A 16,243-nucleotide genomic window follows, 5' to 3' on the forward strand; every position below is an offset into this window, starting at 1 on the left:
TGACTATCAAAGTAATGAAAATGTGATAAGGAGTGATAGTTAAGGATAAATATATGTGATATAAAAGAGCATGGGAGTATGAAGAACATGATATGTTTAGTTATGTATAAGACAATGCGGATTATAAAAGGACAAATGGATAAAGACCAAGGAATTGATTAAGTGTTTTCCTAGAAATTAAATAATGTGAAGGATAAGAAGTATTTTAAATGTATCAAGTGAGGTAGATACTGTTTTTATAATTAAGATGGAAAGAGTTAGCGTGGGCTAACAAGATTATGGGATGGAATGTATTGAAATTACAAGATTTCAAGATATGGTAGGTTATGATAACCAAATATGAAATGGATATGGATACAATTGTATATATATTCTGATCATAGAAATATGAAATAGTGAAGGAAGTGAGGATTTATATGTTTGAGTAAAACTAAGGATTGATAAGAAGAGTTTAAGTATGGGTACATCAATGATCAGTTTATAAATAAATGAAGTTAGAATGTTAAGCTTGAACAATGGAAGTGATATGGTGTATGAGATTGAATGTTTATTTGATTAGTTGATTAAACTATTGTTAAAATAATTCTGACTGCAAAGAATATATATAAATGGTTCGATGAAAGTTTACGTTTTAGATTTGAAGAATCGATGTTGACTAACAGAGTTATAAGATAATAGTGTATTAAAGTTAAAGGATTAGAAGATGATTTCAGGGTAAGCTAATTATGCATGGTGTGGATTGAGATATGGTTATGTATTTTAATCATTGAAATGAAAGGTAATAAAGGAGACAAGGCATAATACTGTATATGAATGAGAGTGGGTTCAATAAGTGAATTACACTGGGTTGATTTTAACTGAAATGATGTTTATGATTAATTTGATCAGGGCTTATGCCCTAGATTGAAAAGTTGTTATTAATTAGTTGTAATGGCATGGATGTTAAAATTATCAGATTTGAAGGAAACATAAAGTAAGTTAATCAAATGAGATATGAATCTGGATGTGGTTGTGTATTTTGATCATATATATATGATATAGGCATTGAGATAAATATTTATGTGTTTTAAAGAAAGTTTTGAAGGAAGAAAATACAAGCAAGATACGATAAGAATGAGGTTCTGTATAAGTGAAGTTGATTAGTAAAGTTATAAAGATATAATAAAGATTGGTAATTAGAGATAAGTTTAAGTGATAGGAAAAGAGTATGTGAACATGAAAGAAATATGATTGGTGTATAAGAAGATTTTGATTTATGAAGAAAATGAAAGGATGAAGTTTAAAGAATTAGATGTGATAAAGATTATGTTGAGATATAGGTTATAAGTTTAACCAGAAGTAAGAAAGGTATGTCAGGTAATATGAGAAATTGTTTAGTTATGCAAAGTGTATGTTTAATCAGTTATGATGAAGATTCAAGGTTATGTTTCTTGGTCAAGTGGATGTAGTCAGAGAAATGAAGAAAGATTTATATGTATTAAGGAAGTTTTGGAGTCAGTCAAGTAAGGATGAAATAAAAGTTTGGTGATTCTTGAAAGACAATTGAAGATTGATAAGGAATTTGATTGATTTATGAGTTTAAGTATGTATATGTAAGTTAGGAATATGAAAGGGGTTGAAATATGAAGGATTTAATCCAAAAAGAATGAATTTTCGGGTTCAAAAAGAGGATTCTGGGCAGAGTGCATCGATGCATATTCATAGTGCACCGATGCATCAAGGTTAAAACCCAGAAATTGTTTGAAGGTGTATCGATGCACAGGTAGTGCATCGATGCACTCTTTTAATCTAAAAACATCGAATAAAATTGGTGCATCGATGCATAAGGCATGCATCGATGCATCCCAGTAATAAACAAACATCGAATGTATTTTATGCACCGATGCACAGGTAGTGCATCGATGCATACCTTCATTAAAAGATGAAATGAGCTTTTCTTTTAGCCTAAGAAGTGACAATTTAGAAGATATCAATTAGTATATTGATATGTATCAATGTATTATTATGATGTAGATATAGAATGAAGCTTGTTCCGGAACAATCTAAGGATTAAGATTGATTCAAAGCAAACAAGGCTAAGGTGAGTGCACATTCTCTAGTATATGAGGTTCAAGGGAAAATAAGACTTGTGATAAGTCTATTTCCAATAGTGAAAAACATGAATTCCTAGAAGTATGTATTTGTTATGATTTATATGTGTGCATGAGTATATGTGTTATTGATATGAATATGGTAAGTAAAAAGGATTAATGATGATGATAAGAATAATAATAAGGATAATGAAATGATAGGTATATGTGAATATATGTATTGATGTGTTTTGTATGTATTGTAAGATGATATTTTTATGTGATAACATGATAAGATGACAATGATTTACATGTCATATGAACACATGAGAAATGTTATGAGCCATATGAAAGAGAAAGTATATGTGATACATGAGGGTGAATCCTATATTTATATGAATATGAACTCATATGAGAATTGACATGAACTACGTGATTACATGTATATGTGAATGAAACCATGAGCTTATATGAATATATGATATGGTTACATGAATATGTAAAAGGATATAAAAGATAATGCCCATGTTATGTGTCATGAGAGCTAGGGATATAGTTGGCATGCCAAGAGTCGAGGGTCTATGTGGTCCTTCGGGACATATATGTATTCTTTGGAACATGTGTGAAGTCTGGTGAGACACATACTTGATCCTTGGCATATGTATATGATTCTTAAGGAATGATATGTGGTCCTTCGGGACATATATGTATTCTTTGGAACATGTGTGAAGTCTGGTGAGACACATACTTGATCCCTAGTATATGTATATGATTCTTAAGGAATGATATGTGGTCCTTATGGACATTATTATATGGCACTACGGTGCAATTCTACGCGGCACTCCGGTGTAATTATATGTGGCACTTCGGTTCAATTATATGAGATGTGGTGACAGCATTAGTGCACAACCTCTATGTACTCGCATATCTTTAGTTCTCACATGTGTATCATGGGCTATTAAATAGATAATATTAATAAAGTGATATGATAATATGTTTGTTTCCTTGTGGAATTTCATGTGTGATATTGATTGTACAAATGGTAACTTATAAGACCATACGATGAAAGGAATCAATGATAGTATATATATATAGTTTACATGACATGATATGTATATGTGCAATTGGTTATGGTATATGTTATATGATATGGACATAAGAGATCATAGGAACATGAGAAAAGAGATATGAATGATAATGACATATATGTATGCATATATTTGTTACATGTAAAAGTATGAGTGGTATGAAATGATAGTAGTAATTGTTTAGGTATGATTATTAGTTATTGTTTACCTTATATGTTTATATGCCTCACTAAGTCTTTGACTTAGCGTGTAAGTGATTTACACGTAGGTTTCGAGAAGAGTAAAGAGCAATGTGGAGCAAGACAGGTCAGTTCTCCTTACTAAAGGTCAGATCAGAAAAGATGTGAATAATATGTAGTTTAGTATATAAAGTTCTAGTTGGCATATTTTCAAAAGAATATATTGTTTAAGCTATGAACAGTTTTATAAATGTTTTGAATAGTTATATGTAAATAAATAAGTGAAATATACACGCTCTGATTGATTTTGTAATAATGAAAATGTCTTTTATGTAAATTAGTCATTTATATGTTATAAAAGTTTTAAATTACTCACTATTTTATACAAGTACATGTTTTAAAAGGTCAATGTGACACCTCGGATTCGTATCTGGGTCGGATACGGGTTGGGGTGTTACAGAGTTAATGTTTTTGAATGGCAGGGTATATCGGGGACATGAAATTATGACTGACATGAATGCTCGGTTCAAGATTAGTATCTCATATTCTCAAGCTTGGAGAGCCAAATGTTATGCCTTGGAATTGTTGAGGGGGTCGCCAGAAGCATCGTTTGCCCAACTGTCGGCTTATTGTCACAATTTAAAACTGAAAAATCTTGGGTCGGTAACTCATATCAAAACATATAGATATGGACGCTTTGAGTTGCTGTTTATCGCCATTGGTGCTGCGGTTAGTAAATCAATATACTTTTGTTAACTCATTTTTGTTAGTTACATGCATTTCACAATTAAATGATTATATTTCTTGTGTATATGATTTTGTAGATTCGTTCGTTTATTACTTGCATGCGCCCAGTTATTATAGTTGATGGAGCACATTTAAAAGGTGATACATTGGAGTAAACTTATTAGCAGTAGCCATGGATGCTAATAATGAGATACTGCCAATAGCTTACGGGGTTGGAAAATATGAAACCTCGGATTCATGGACATGGTTTATAGGGCTTCTTAGGGATTGCATAGGTCCTATTAGAAATCTGACAATCATATCCGATAGGGCAAACTCAATTGACAACGCTGTTAGAAGGTGTTTCCCAAATGCTTTTCATGGACTTTGTGGTGTTCATTTATATAGAAATCTAAAATCAAGGTCTGCTGGTATAAAAAATCACAAATGTACATACTGGAAGGCTGTAAAAGCTTATTGGGAAGTGGATTTTAATAAGCATATAAATTGTTTAAGACGTGTTTTACCTCAGTGTGCTCAAACACTAGAATATGTCGGGTTTGAAAGATGGTCAAGAGTACATCAACTTGGAGAAAGATATGGTTTCATGACGTCTAATAGTACAGAATCAATCAACGCTCTAAGTCGTCATTCCCAAAAATTACCCATTACTATGTTAATGAAGTTTTTTCGAGCCTCTATTCAACAGTGGTACTACAAGAAAAGAAACCATGCATGTATTATTTCTTTAAATTCGTAACTTATCATATATTTTACTAAGTATTATTTATTTAAATTTACAGGAACATTGGAACATCGTGTTACACCATGGACTGAAAAAAAGATAACGAAACGTGTTGTGAAGTCAACGTCATGGAGAGTTGAACCATGTTCAAACACTTTGTTTGAAGTACTGGATAATAACTTAAATGGGCTTGTCGATCTAAATGCAAAGACGTGTAGTTGTATGAAATGACAAACATCTGGTTATCCATGTGGGCATGTTATAAAAGTTGTTCTTCATCTAAACCAAGATGATTCAAGCGCATACGCTATGGATTGCTATACTACAGAAGTATATCGACAGACTTATGTCGAGATTATCTACCCTATTCCACATTCTTCTGAGTGGGACATACCATATGACTTACAAACAGTTTTGCCACCAGCCATGGACAGAAGACTACCTGGCCGACCAAAAAGTCACGATCGTATACCGTCTAAGGGTGAAGAGAAGAAGAGATCGACATGCAGTCGGTGCAAGGAAAGTGGTCATACAAGGTTGACATGCGGATCACCAGTGCCATCACAATCATCTTTTCCTCTACCAAAATATGGATCCTCACCAAAATCCAAAGCTCATATGGTGTCAAGAAAAAGGCAATCAAAATCAAAATTGCAATCAAAATCAAAATTCCAATCACAACCGGCTTCACCTTTTGGGATTATTAACTTAGGTATTTTTAAATGAAAACGTTGTATTATGTGTATTTTATGTGTAAACTTTTAACATTTTTAGTTACGCATGTATTAGTAACTTGAGTTTGAACATTGCTATGATATGTTCAGTTGTTATCACTTATTACACATTCATTTGAATATCGCAACGCGATTTGACTATCGCAACGCGGATTTGATTATCGCAACTCAAAAATCGCAACACGAATTTGACTATCGCAACGCGAATTTGATTATCGCAACTCAAAAATCGCAACGCGAATTTGACTATCGCAACGCGAATTTGACTATCGCAACGCGAATTTGACTATCACAACGCGAATTTGACTATCGCAACGCGAATTTGACTATCGCAACGAAAAAATCGCAACGCGAATTTGACTATCGCAACGTGAATTTGATTATCACAACGGGTATTCGATTATCGCAACGAGAAAATCGCAAAGCGTATTAGACTATCGCAACGCGAATTGACTTTCGCATTGCGATTTTGGCTTTCGCATTACGATTTTGAGTTTAGCGTTACGAAAGTGTACCTTCAACAAGTCTTTTGCCTTCAATATGATGCATATTGAAATCAACAAATCAACTTTTATATTTCAATCAATTAAACAAGCACAAATAAGAATTATTTACATCAATATTAAACAAATAAACTTTTACAAATCAATTAAACAAGCAAAAATTGCTAATTTCCTCATCAATTAAACAAATCCGACTTTTAAGAATCAATTAAACAATAAAAAAAGTGTACCCCAGACAGTTGTTTATGCACCCATACATCAATTTCACGCAGCTCACTTCAGGATTAACCTGCAGAAACCAAACATTTGCTCAAACAACACTTTCTACAATTCTAAAACCAACAAACAACAAATTATTATTGAATTCTAGGTACTTAACAACACTTGCATTTGACTTACAAATTGTTTATGGACACTTTCATAACGCGGATGCAGGTAGGCAGCGTCTCGCATATATCGCTCTAGCTATAAAATGCCGAAACCACAAGCCTACTGCACCTCTATCTCTATCGGTGGGAGGTAGAAACTGTGTACTTCTTGTCGTCAAACGCTCCAAGCACATGCATACGAGAGGACCACAATCCCCTCTGGCTTCCTTCGTTTGTTATGGCGCGGTCTCGTCTCTTATAACTGTAACATTGAACTTCTTTGACTTCTTGTTTCCAGAATAATTCCAATAATTAATTGCATCCAAGAATTTAGCCAAATGAGAGCTCCATCCCTTAATAATATCTCTCAAATCAGACAATGATATGTAATTTATCATGCTGTCATATACTATTGTCTTTAGGGATGAGAGCTGAAGCTCGCGAGAAGCCAATGAGTACGTTCCAAAACAGGGATAAACACCTGCATAGAAATGTAATAATTCAAATTACGCACTTATTTATGAACACCTTTAAAATATTTAAACAAATAAATACTAACCTTATCGACTTCCCACCATGCATGATAAAATTTAGCTTGTCCATTAGCCAACACATATGATTCCTGTCGTTGATTCTTCAAGTGAACTACGTGAAAAGACGTCGGCATAATTGTATATCGCGTATTTTTTTATTTTTCTTCAATTTCCTTACTATTAGAAGATGTGACACCCATGCATCAATATGTTGTTTTACAAAAAAAGACATATATTAGTGAATTACATAAATTTTAAAAAAAGTAATCAAAATGAAATACAAGAAGAAATACAAGACTTACCCCCCATCGAAATAGCCACTGTCTTCAACCCCTAATAACACACCCAACCAAGACCGTTCAATCAACAAATGCATATCATCGTTGAGTTTGTATATCTCAGCGTAAAACCCTTGGCTCCGCTCATGTAGATAAAAATCAACCGCGGTCTTAGCCCAAAGGGTATTATCCAGAATTGTTTCCGGTAGTTGTTTCCTCTCCACTTCATCTGCCGAAATGGTACTGGCCGGTAACTTATACGAAAGCCAACAGTCATCCATCATGTCTGGCACGTGAGGGGGTTTCTCAATAATTCGATATATTACGCCGTGTGAATCAGGCTCTAGAATGTTGGGAGGGACCTATTCAACGATGACAGTGACCTCTTGAACGGTGGGAGAGGACTCTTGAGGGATGATAGGGGCCTCTTGAACGATAGGGGAGGCCTCTTGAACGATGACAGGTGAGTCGGGCTTTTTCTTACGGATTCTTCGCACTATTGGGGTGAACGGAGACGTAATGGCATATGCACGCCGTCTAATACGTGAACTCCGTCTTGCAAGAAAAACCCGACGTAGAGCATCCACCTTAGCGGGCCGCTAAAAATAAATTAATACATAAATCAATAAATAAACAGACATGATATTAAATAGTGAAAACAAAGACAAATATATTTCAAACTTGCACGGTATTCACCCAAGTCATTATTCTATCATTGTTCACAAAATGCATCAGATAACATTCTAGAAGTAATCACTTATACAAACATTTAAAAGGACAACATATAGGTTTAGTGCAGGTTCAATGACAACATAAAAAGTAGTAGTTTATTCTTGAAACTTAAATTTTCAACACTATGAAATTAGTATTTGTCTTTGTCTTTTGGTTGAAGTAATGCAATTCATTCAAGTTTCAATTTGCAGAAGAAGAATAGAATCTGAAACTTAAAATCGCAACACGAATGACTATCGCAACGAGAGAATCGCAATGCGATTTTCATTTCGCATTGCGATTCTTTCGTTGCGATAGTCAAATTCGCGTTGCGATAGTTATTTTCGCGTTGCGAAAGTAAACTATTCTTCTTCTGCAAATTGAAACTTGAATGGATTGCATTACTTCAACCAAAAGACAACAAAAAAAATACTAACTTCACAGGGTTAAAGAATAAACAGTTTAGCAGTATTGGCAGCAACCGAATGAATTTACTAAGCAATCTAAGTGAAATGGTTAATCTAAGTGAAATTACGAGTAAATTTATCATCAAGTTAAATATGAAAAATATTAAACTTACCTCGTTGCGTAGAGTATGAACCTCATTCTGCAATGATGCTACCATCTCACGTAGAGCGGCTACCTCACCACGTAAAGTAGACACCTCAACACGCCATGCACCATTGTCATCGCGTAAAGTACCGACCTCCTCACGCAAGGCATTGACCTCATCACATAACTCCCCTAACTCATCCCATGGAGGTGGAGAACAGGGAGATAAATGTCGTGGCATCTTTGTCGGTCGCCTATCATGAGGTGATGGTGGAGAAGAGGCTCGATGATGTGACAGAATAGGTGATGACTCTCGTTGTGGAGGTGTATAGTCGGGTCGATCGGGTGATGGCTTTGGGTGAGGTGATGACTCTCGAAGTGGAGGCTGCTCATCATCCATGCCATCAAAAAAATGCTTACTAGCTTGCCACCAATCAGTGGCAAGCTCAGCTTCTGTGGGTGTCAGCCTCTGTAATGGAGTGTTGGCCTCCTAACAATATAAAAGCTCAAACAAAGTTAAACGTGTACTAGTAATAACTTGTTTATAAACATATGGTAGTACTTGAGTTAACTTACATTATTTATTGTCGTATACGGTAGTAAATCTTCCCATTGCTGCAAGTATTTCCTCTTCCAGGAAATAGCCCTAGGAATATCATTAGAAGTTTTTAATGCATATGTCTGCATGGCGGGAAAGGCCTCAAATATCCAAATATACAAATAATATAATAACAAACATTAGTAATTGTTAAATAATAATTAATTATAATTTTGGAAACATTATATAAAAATTCTTACCTTAAAGGCCAAATAAAGCCTGACAAAGTGTATTTGGAACCATCGCCACACAAACTTTTTCGATCATCAAAGGCATACTCGGACAACATCGACGTCATCCATCCGAGTAAAACCATATTTCTTATTCAATAATCTCGTCAAGTCTTCCACGTGTAAATTCGGCTTCTCCATTGACAGCTCAGGAAAAACCCGGGATAACCATGATAGGCGGGTAATATGTCTAGTGTACCGACCTACATCATCGTGTCCGAAGCATAGACCGGTGATTAAGCAAAACTCCTCCCGCCCAAAACATGTATACGCCGGTGGAAAATCAAACTATATCTCTTCATCACGACGTTGTATAGTCTCTGGTAGATCGCTAGTCATGGTTTGAAGAAACAGATGGGTCAACATAGCATCTCCATCGGATGTTGTACTTTCAGTCATGGCCCGAAGCAAGTATCCTCAAATATTTTTCTTTGTGCAGGTGAAAGCTTCGACGCAATTGTTTTAGCCAGGCTTAATTTATTTCTTAAGGTCAATTGAGCCGAATAAAAGTTCTACAAAAACAATAAACATACCAAGTTAGATATACCAAAAACTACACTGTGAAGATATACCAAGAACAATAAACATAAAGAGTAGTAGTTTATTCTTCAAACTTAAATTTGCAACACTGTGAATTTAGTATTTGTCTTTGTATTTTTGTTGAAGTAATGCAATTCATTCAAGTTTCAATTTGCAGAAGAAGAATAGTTTCTGAAACTTAAAATCGCAACACGAAAATGAAAATCGCAACACGAAAATGACTATCGCAACGCGAATTTGACTATCGCTACGCGAAATGAAAATCGCATTGCGATTCTGTCGTTGCGATTTTCGTTTCGCGTTGCGATTCTCGGTTTCAAATACTAAAATTGAAAGTTGAATGGATTGCATTACTTCAACTAAAAGACAAAATAAAGACAAATACTAAATTCACAGGGTTTAAAGACTAAACAGTTTAGCAGTATTGGCAGCAATCGAATGAATTTAATAAGCAATCTAAATGAAATGGTTAATCTATTATTGAAATTACCAGTAAACTTATCATCAATTTCAATATGAAAAAACTAATAATAATGCAAAAATTTCAAAATAAAAAAATTAAAAAAACTAACCCTCGGTGGTTGATTTGGTTGATTTTCCATTTCTGACCGTGAATGATTGTGAGGGTGGCTCTGAGAGATGGAGATAGACGTATTTCGCCGGAGATGGAGATTAATTTCGTCGGAGATAGGGACGGATGTCGCCTTAGAGAGTGAGAGATGGAGATGGGACTGAGTTGTGATTTAGGGTTTTAGGTTATGAGTTGCGATTACGGGATATACTGTGGACGGTTCAGTGTTCCGATATATTAATATTCGTGTTTGGAATTTGAAAAAAAATATGCGTTGCGATAATAATGACGCTTTGAAAATCGCATTGCGATAGTCAGCATCGCGTTGCGACAGTCCGAATCTCGTTGCGACAGTCAGAATCGCGTTGTGATAGTCATAATCGCATTGCGATTTACATATTCGCATTGCGATAGTCGGAAAATCGCTACGCGAATTTGGAAAATCGCAATGCGATAGTCAGAATCGCGTTGCGAATCTGGAAACTGATTTACGATACCGAAGATCGCGTTGCGAATTATCGATCGCATTGCGATTTAGTTGGTCATTTTGACAAATCCAAAAAAATTGGTTAAAATCGTATATTATAAGGCATTTTTGTCGCTGAGATTATTTTCTCATATTTAAATCATCAACAAAAAATATTAAATTTTTTAAGATATGAAAACGACTAAATTAAGTTTTAATTTTACAGTTTACATGCCTATTTATATTTAAATCCGAACTTTTTCCCTTTTGGATTTTAATATGAATACCTTGTATCATACGATACAAATTACTAATATATTAAAATATAAATTTAAAAAGACAAAATCGATATAAATACACGAGTTTATTAAATTAGATTTTAATCGAAGTTATAAACCGGTGATGGAAAAGCTTTTATCGTATGATCTGGGTAATATCGTTGGATTTTAAACTGTTTCAGGTAATTTTTATCGTTGGATTACGAAAATAAAATATTAGTAAAATTATAATGAATATAATTAATTTAAAAAATCCCTTATCCCATAAAATATAGTGCAAATATTAAAACAAATCCAAAGGGAAATCAGCCATAATCTGTTGTTACACAGAGAGCATCTATTGCAAAGGGATAAAGACAATAGCATGTAACAAAATGAGACGAGTTTTAATATTTTTAGCTATCTTTTTGAATTATAAAACAATGATCTGAATTCTAAATCAGGGCTTCCGAGTACAAACCAGGATGAAAATAAAAAGGAATGCGGAGCAAAAATCGTGGGGCTTACCATTCCGCAGAACCGATGACGGCAAGCCCTGTGATTTCGTGTAGGAATGCTGGGTCCCTATAACTGAAGCTTCCTCTTGATGTTATTGCCTCGACAACTAAAGGGGAAAAAGGGCTCCTGGAAGCATCAACGGTTCTACTTTCCAACAGCAAAAGTTCTAATCACATTTGATGTTTCTGTAGATCCTCCTTACGAACAAATTCGAACCAAGAAAACCAACAGCTCCTGCGTATCGAGAAGGAAGAAATCAAAAACCACATGAAGAGATGACATTAACAACTCCGTTCTATGTTTTGCATAAACCAATAGGTGACAAGCAGAGAGAAAGTTAAACAAGCAACCATGCATTATTTATAAACCACCACCATCCGCACAGCCCGATCTATGAAAGAAACGATAAAATGGCTAGTGCTGGGCAAAATTTTGTAGTCTAGAGATGTTTCGATATCTCAAACTCCTGCAAAAGTGTCCAAAATCTCAGCCAAGTAAAATCCCAACTCGGGATCTTGTTGGGAAAGGCAAGAGAGGACATGCTTATTAGGAATAAAGCACATGGAAAAGTTTTCGGTAATCTTATTTATTACAATTAAGATTAGATTAGATTCTTTATATATATTTCAGAACTTACCGCAGAGAATTCCCAAACCAAGACAAAACATCAAAGTGTATCCAAAGTAGAAGCTGGTCTGGAAGAAGCCTGACATCTTGGTTTTCACATAGTAGTAGTATACCGAGTACAAATACACATAAACAGCGGTTGAGGCAGCAGAGAAGAATGATGTCCACTGCCAATGATAGTTCTCAGCATTTAGCAAGAAATATGCCCCCACAATTGTCACACAAATGGTTACAATGATGAGAATCAGGAAGACCAGCAGCATAAAACCATAGACATAATAAACCTGCAAAACACAAGTATACTTCATGAAATTACTTGAATACAGACACAAACAAAACCCTAAACTTTTTCATCATATCATCAGAAGTATGGTTGCCTAAGCTGGAGTAACTATAATCCAATATCTACCGACCTACGGATTTTATTTCCTTTCCATTGCAGTGGCAATACATTAAATACTACAGAATACCAATTTTACAACGTAAGAAAGTGTGAAAGGTTATGTTTGTCTATATTTTTCTTTTTAAATAGTACATAACCATTAGGTGTATTTTTATGTATGTAATCAAACATGCATCCAAATAATTTAAGACTACTGAAAAAATTGCAAATGTGATTCAATCTCCAAAGATGCTCATTGTCAAGCAATTAAAACCTCGGAGAAGAATTTCACCTTGTAATTCCAGAATGATGTGAAGACAAAATACATTTCAATGAATATGCTCCCAAACGGCAGAAGTCCTCCCATCAGAGAGACCACAGAGGGTGTAAGATACCATTTCTTCTCCGGGATTGGGCGAGGAATGGTCTTCACACGGCATGGATTGTTTGGAGCACCACTCCAGTTTCTTCCGACAACTGTACCGAGAAGTGCCAGGGGGAATGATATGAAAGCCCAAATTACGAAAACAACCACCATTGTACCAAAAGGAATAGCAGCTAGAGATCCATAAAATATAGCAATTGTGTTCAGGATGAACCCGATCCCAAAGCACAAGAATGGAAATAGAGATGCTGTAAGGATCATTGATTTTATCCACTTTTACCTGGAAAACAGAACAGAGGCCAAATTCTTAGAAGATCCACAAGGAAAGGGTTAAATGCAGGTCAGATGAGAAGGGAAAAGGAACATACCCCCATATCGTGAGTACATTCCACCACTCACATAACCGGAAATGAATGATGTAAACGCGTAACACAGTATAAAAGTAGTGACAATGGCTCCTCTCCTAAACAAAATAATCAGGATATGAGATTATTAGCATTAAGAAGCTGAAAGATGAAACACCAAAACCAACTAATCATGTGGTCACCATTATGGGAAAAAACGAGGGGAAAGAAAACAGAAAAAAACATGGTAAAAAATAAATAATGCCAGAAAAAACAAAAAGCTCATAAAACAGGGCTTCATGGAGTAGCACTATGCATTTATGTTCAACATTATATGCACATGAAAGTGGCCATGATGAGCAGCAATATATAAATGTCGACAGCTCCCATGGATTTTGAAATTCATACTATTTTCTTAACCTACCCGACATACAAAGTTCCCACAATTGCCAACAAGATGACAAGGAGAACAAGCAATGCTAACTGAGCGCCTGTGCCAACGACAGCAGAAAGCAAAGCCAAATTGCTAGGAGGCCTAAAAACATCACCATGGACAAGTTTCCAACCACACTCTTCACTCACGTCCCTTTCCTGAGAGCATAGGGGAAAGGCAAGGAGAACATCAATTTTCAGAAAACAGAAATTTCCGTAAGGAAAAAAGCAAAAAAAGTAAGGAGGTAATATCACCAAAGTTTCCAGATCATCATCTTCCCGAGCATATTTTGCATAGTCATTTCTCAGAGTTCGCATCAAGATCATTGACACCAAACCAGTGAGAAAGATAACCATCATGAATGAATTGAAAACAGAGAACCAATGGATCTGCATATTGCAACATGAAAAGCTCTTGGGAAATTACAAGAAAACAGAGCAACCTCACGCAAAAGTGACACTGATAAAGCTACTCACTTGGTGTTCAAAGAAAGGATAGTCTAAGTAAACATCAAAGCGACGAGCAAAAGTGACATTAGTAGGAAGCCATTTGATAGAATATGTCATGTCCAAATTTCTCCCTGCCTCCAGTGGTTTTGGACCCTCCTGAGTGAGATTGACATGAATAATCTGCAAAAGAAACCAGTTTATGATAACAGAAGATTCCAAAACATGGAACAGAAATCATATATATGTCATAAACCACAAACCTGATCCTTATTGTATTTAATAACAATATTCTTATGCGTGTAAAGGATATGCTTGCCATTTTCACTGTTCCTATCAGGATGCAGCTCCCCAACAAAGCCTAAAAAGTTCAAAGATATGCTCTTCGGTAACAAAGTAGATAAGGATTTGTAGACCAGAAAAAATTAAGAGGAAGTAGATAAATCACATACCCCATAAAGGCAGATCATCTGAACTTTCAGCATCGCGAAGAGAACAAGACATTGCATCAACAAGAAGGCAAGGATGATAAAGAGTAAGTGCTCAACAAAGAAATCCATATTACACAAAATAATCCTTAAAGCTTGTGTTTAGACACACAATACCAAGAGAAGCACCCACACATCCACACTCTCTGCATCTACGTACATGATTCCACCCTTATTTCTAGCTAGTATGATGCAACCATCCATAGTAACATGTCCAATCAAGAATGTAGGCTTGGTATGCTCCTTAAAATTTAATAGTGCAGATCAGAAACTTTTCTCTTCTTTGATTTAGAAGAGGGGAAAAAAGAACTAGGCAAATAGAGGATCATTACTAGAGAATTTGATGAAGAATAGCAGTATTGTTTGATGAGCCAACAAATGTAATGCAGCAGTAACTTATCCACCTAGCATCTAATGCTTCCACAAATTTCCTTGTAATCCCGAAAAATGCATATAACATTTTATTCAATACGGAGTGTGCTCTGCCCAAAGGCATACATGGCATCACATTTCTTGTTGGCCACCTACTATTCTACCATGAGATCCACGCTTCTGATGCTTTCAGATCCAGAGATTTTAAGTACTTAACTGATCTATCAAGTATCAATACCATTTTAGACCTATTCGTGCATGTAAAATAATGAGAAGAAAAACATACCTACGAAGAATTCAAACCAATAGCTGTTCTCAATCGCATCTTTGAACTGCTTGACCTTTGCTTCATCAAGTTCCAGTTGACAAATGACACCTTTGTCCACATCCTCTGTTGATGAAAAAAGGAGCAGAAGAATTTTTTTTTTGGAAATTTGCTTTTAAAAAAATTACAGCAATCAAAATGAAGACTCAAACAAGAGAAAGAAACAAAGAAAACGTACTTTGGAACTTAATATCAATTTGGCTATCGATCAGTTCATTTCCTCCAAGGACCTCACCAAGACCACCCCATTTGTGGGCAGGATTCGAACCCGGTTGACAAAATGGAAGGCTGTAATAGTTATACGTTTCTTGAGGATTGTTGTACGGACCAACTTTATTTACCCATAGAGTAATTGGATCATTTTGTTGATACTGCAAGAAAAAAAATATACTGCATCAATGAAATCTGAATATCAATCACATTATAAAAAATGATTATATGAGTTTTCATTCAGAAGAAATGAGATTTGAATACAAGGAAAAATGTATAAAGATCTAATTTCGAAACAGAGAAAGAATAACACGAGATCTAAAGATTCACCTTGTGATCTGACTCGGAAGCGAAAGCAAGCGAGAGGAAGAGGTAAACGGCGGCGAGAAAAGTGAAGGATCGGACGGAGGACGACATTGCGATCATCGGACGGCTGCTCGGATCTGAAAGATTCCCGAGGCCGATACGGAATGCTATGCTGCTGAGTTCTCTCCCTTTTATTTATTTATTTTCTTGTTTTGATCTTCTTGCAGATTTGGGAGAGAGTCTTATTTGTTTTTTGCT

The 16,243-nt window shown here is 35.3% G+C and overlaps 1 pseudogene; it reads right to left on the reverse strand.

The window, feature by feature from the left end:
* Positions 1 to 11,585: 11,585 nt before the first annotated feature.
* Positions 11,586 to 16,200, reverse strand: LOC120128168 (annotated as a pseudogene).
* Positions 16,201 to 16,243: the final 43 nt, after the last annotated feature.

The sequence above is a fragment of the Hibiscus syriacus genome, unplaced genomic scaffold (assembly GCF_006381635.1).
Source record: "Hibiscus syriacus cultivar Baekdansim isolate YM2019G1 unplaced genomic scaffold, ASM638163v2 tig00110474_pilon, whole genome shotgun sequence".
Classification (NCBI taxonomy): domain Eukaryota; kingdom Viridiplantae; phylum Streptophyta; class Magnoliopsida; order Malvales; family Malvaceae; genus Hibiscus; species Hibiscus syriacus.